We start from the raw sequence: 5000 nt of genomic DNA, 5'->3' as shown, positions 1-5000 counted from the left end.
TGAAATAAGTCAGACTGAAACAGATAACACAGGGCCTCCTATAAGTCTTGCATGCTTCTTGTAGACCACACTCATAAATACCTACCTACCTACCTACCTTCCTACCTACCTACCTACCTACCTACCTACCTATTTCTTTATTACCCACAAGGGGCTAAACACAGAGGCGACAAACAAGGACAGACATAGGTATTAAGTCGATTACATCGACCCCAGTGCGTAACTGGTACTTAATTTATCGACCCCGAAAGGATGAAAGGCAAAGTCGACCTCGGCGGAATTTGAATTCACAACGTAGCGGCAGATGAAATACGGCTACGGATTTCGTCCGGCGTGCTAACGTTTCTGCCAGCTCGACTGCCTGCCTGCCTGGCTGCCTCCCTCCCTACCCACTTACCTACCTACCTACCTACCTACCTACCTACCTACCTACCTACCTACCTACCTACCTACATACATACATACATACATACATACATACATACATACATACCTACCTACCTACCTACATACATACCTACCTACCTACCTATCTACCTACATACATACATACACACAAACAAACAAACAAACAAACAAACAAAACCAGAAAGGCGAAAGCTGGTGCGAAGACTATAGATCCATCACTGAAACTGTAAAACTCTCTAGAAGTTTATCATTTAAGTGTCTATGCGCATGTCTAGACATGCAACTATGTGCATGAGAATACTTACATAAAGCAAGACATACAAATCTGTACATATACATACATACATACATACATAGAATATCAATCAAAAATGCCTTTGAATGTCGTAGCACATCCCTTCGGCAACATCTTTTAACCACCAAGTGTTGAAGTGCATTCCTTGATATTGAGGCCGCTCATATTAGTGGATTGCGTACCAAAATCCAAAGCTCCCAAGAGGAGGGATTCCGGCATGGATGGTTAGAAATCCAAGATATCGAACTGGGTGAAACTACAGGCTGTTTTATTCCCGATGCCGCGATGTTGCCATCCCATTGGGTTTGTTCCAAAGCCCATCAGATATCGAGAATACGTTTAGTTACGATGCCCATTTCGCTCTTAGAGTCTGCATTTAGGATTCGAAGGGAAGTTGGGTTTACGATCTTTAAGCCTGATAAATGAGGGGTGCTATATTTAGAAGGGTGACTGTTTTTTTTTATTCAGTATTTATGCCACTGCATGTAGAAATGTTGATTTTTTTTGTTTGTTCTGATGATTGTATTTGTAAGAAGTCATATTCGTAGAAATGTTTCATATATGTTACTCTTTTAACTGTTTTACTCTTTTACTTGTTTCAGTCATTTGACTGTGGCCATGCTGGAGCACCGCCTTTAGTCGAGCAAATCGACCCCATGACTTATTCTTTGTAAGCCTAGTACTTATTCCATCGATCTCCTTTGCCGAACCGCTAAGTTACGGGGACGTAAACACACCACCATCGGTTCTCAAGCGATGTCGGGGGAACAAACACAGACACACAAACATATACATACACACACACATGTATATATATATATATATATATATATATATATATATACATATATACGACGGGCTTCTTTCAGTTTCCGTCTACCAAATCCACTCACAAGGTTTTGGTCGGCCCGAGGCTAAAGTAGAAGACACTTGCCCAAGGTGCCACGCGGTGGGACTGAACCCGGAACCATGTGGTTCGTAAGCAAGCTACTTACCAAACAGCCACTCCTACGCCTATGTTCTTTACTTTTTTTTTGTTTTGCGATGATATGTACAGTAATTGTTTAATTTTTGTCATGTAACTGTCTTTTACACCTGCATCCCCATATGGAGACAGCTCCACGTAAGCTGATCATCCAGCTTAAGTTTTAAGCTCGCGCCAACATATTTCGTTGCTTCCACGGAAATACTGAAACCAATAGTGTGTTAATTCTTCCCTGAGAATTATCTACTAATCCTCAACATTACTCCCACCTTACCATGTATTGTAGGTATCAAACGTATTGAAGTGATGGAACCAATTACACCATACCGCAGTCTACATACATAGTGGCAACAACTACCCAACAACAACCTATCCGAGCATGTGGGCCAAAGAATAAGGTAAGAACTGATATAGGTCTCTAACCAGAAGCACCACCACCAATAATGGCGGTATCGAGACGCCATCATGAATTTGTCTCAAACCCCATTACTTTTCTCTAGATAAGGGACAAGGTCGGTTCGTCCGACGATTCCACGAAACTTAAGTCGTATAGAGCTGAGACAAACTCGTATATATATATATATATATATATATATATATATTATATATATATATATATATATATATAATTATATATATATATTATATATATATATATATATATATATATATATATATATATATATTATATATATATACATATTATATATCATACCTATATATATATATACATATATAACTATATATACATATATATATACATATTATATATATATATATACATATTATATATATATATATATATTATATATATTAATATATATATATATATATGTATTATATTAATATATAATATATATATAGTGTGTGTGTGTGTGTGTTTATATAGACACACATACACATTTATTTACGCAGAAGTGAAAGCTACTTTTCCGATATAGTTAAGCTATAATTTATGTTTGATATATATCTTAATTCCCTATATGCTATCATCGGGCCAGAGACATGGAGTGGAGGTAATTATCTTTTTATGAGTGATCAACGAACCGTGGAACATGTCGGGGCTACCTCAAATACTTTTTAGTCTACGAAGAAAAAAACAAGATGAATGCAGATATGTTTCAAGTTCCACAGCAAATAGTTTAAAAACTATCTTTAATTTATCTTAAGTTTTCTAATACATGTTATGTTGTGCACACACACACACACACACAAAACCCACACGCACATATACGCGCGCACACACACACGTACTATATAGATTTATGAATACACGTATACATACTGTGTCAGGTGTTACTGTATGTCTAATATACCCTATAAGATGGTAATATTTGAAATTATGAGAATTCTCTTGAGAAGTTGTATAAGCTAAGTGTGACTGGTATGATGGATAAGTGTTATTATAGAATAAGAACAGAGAAAAACCGATAAGTACACAAGAAATTGCTCCAAACAGAAACATAAAGAAGCACATTCAAAGATATGCACACACAGAGATTTGCATGCACATAAATATTCATACCAGCACATGCACACGCTTGCATACACAGATATGAATACGCTTACGTCATACAGATGCACACGTATTCATCAACTGACAAACAAGTGTACGCACATTTATTTACAATGGCAGACACACACATACATACACACGCACGTTTCGAATTAGAAATGCTGTGCACTTACGGATTTATTGGATATAAAATGTCAAAAAGAAAACATTAGCGAATGTAGAACTGAAAAGATAGCTAATGCTGTTTTGGCTAATATAGCACGAGGACAGAGACTTGTGATACACACATACAACATACATACACATACGTACACAATGCTAGACGCATATAACAGACAGACATACGCACATGAATATGCACAAACACACATACAGGACGCATACACTCAAACACTTTTTTTTAAAGGTAAACCCCCCTGTGAACATTGAAAAGCTAAATAAAAGGGAAGATACGATTTCTGCTATCATGAAAACCCTATCATGGATTGATTTCGGGAGATGAAAACTAAAATATTAAAGCTAAGTGAGAAGATCTTTGAAGTAGAAAATCGTTATGACCGCACGTAAAATTTATCGCAATCAATGCGACCAGAGAACATTTATTACAAGGCTTTCTTTCATACTTTTCATTCTTTACACGTTGTTTTATTACTTTCAGTTTCTTTTCATTAGACGGGGAGTGTAGCGGAGGATGGCATATCTCATATATTACTATTGATGTCATCAAACTATTCACTCATTCATTCATTTGAAATGAAAACTGGAGATGCTTATATGTGTAAGGATATATATATGAGTATGAAGGAGGTGGAGCTGTCTAAATAAAAGCAAAAATACAGATTTGAGCGGAAGAAAACAAATAAGCAAAAATCCTCTAAACATACGAAAAAGAAAAGAAAAGCAAGAACTAAGTAAACAAGGTGTCATGTAAAATAATAGACACATACTTGATTGCGAACATATAGATATATCATCAGACAACATATACGGGAGTTAGGTAATAAATATATTGCTTCACATTTGATTCATTTGGTCTTTCACTGGAATTTTAACTCAATCAGCAATTTTTACCTGAAAGATGCAAGATGCTCAACTTCTCGCTGAGTCAGGGAATATGGACGTCTAATTTTGTATGGTACACAAAAGGCATGGTATTGAACCTAAAAACACGTTATTACGACGTGTTTGAAAAGCGAACTTTTTTCGCACACAAGAAACATTGTTACATAATATATTCCCCAAAATATTTTCTGATAATATTTTTTACTTTATATCTAAATAAACACATTAAATACATAAAAGTATGCAATAATGAATTCGGATCTTTTCGGTTTGAACGGCAGTTTTTCTAGCAGTGTCATATGAAATTGTCACCCATAATTATGATCCTAGTATCGATCTATTGCATTTCAATCTGTTTTAGGGTTACGGTTAGTTAGGGTTAGGGGTGGTGGGAAGGATATCTTTTTTTCTTCAAAAATGTAAATAAACCCAATCTGTTTCTTAAACGAGGGGCACATTCATACGGCACAGAATGTTTTCACCTCAATAGACGTCACTGATTGGTTGAAATTGCAGAAATTGAAGAAAAACAACAACAAATATCTTACAAACTATAGAATTTTCTCAATAAAGCCAAGAGAAAAATATGTTTTATAAACACATTCTACCAGTATACGAAGTTTAAAAGTGTTTAGTTACGTGGAAATTATTAAAAAAAACTGCCGTTCAAACCGAAAACATCTATGAATTCTTTTGCCAAGATATTAGAATAAGCTTCGAACATGTGAGATTAA

The 5000-nt window shown here is 35.5% G+C and overlaps 1 protein-coding gene and 1 long non-coding RNA gene across 11 annotated transcripts in view; one reads left to right on the top strand and one right to left on the bottom strand.

The window, feature by feature from the left end:
• LOC115210389 (bone morphogenetic protein 1) overlaps positions 1-5000 on the bottom strand; it is a 2987986-nt gene that overhangs the window by 2555201 nt on the left and 427785 nt on the right. The gene's annotated exons all lie outside the window — the stretch shown is intronic.
• LOC118762946 overlaps positions 1-5000 on the top strand; it is a 33151-nt gene that overhangs the window by 3469 nt on the left and 24682 nt on the right. The window contains exon 2 of the long non-coding RNA XR_004998699.1: positions 1975-2086. This is a non-coding gene — a long non-coding RNA (uncharacterized LOC118762946). The remainder of the gene's footprint in view (positions 1-1974; positions 2087-5000) is intronic.

Source organism: Octopus sinensis, linkage group LG4 (assembly GCF_006345805.1).
Source record: "Octopus sinensis linkage group LG4, ASM634580v1, whole genome shotgun sequence".
In the NCBI taxonomy this organism is placed as follows: domain Eukaryota; kingdom Metazoa; phylum Mollusca; class Cephalopoda; order Octopoda; family Octopodidae; genus Octopus; species Octopus sinensis.
Note: the sequence above shows the minus strand (reverse complement) of the source record. Positions and strands in the feature narration are given on the sequence as shown.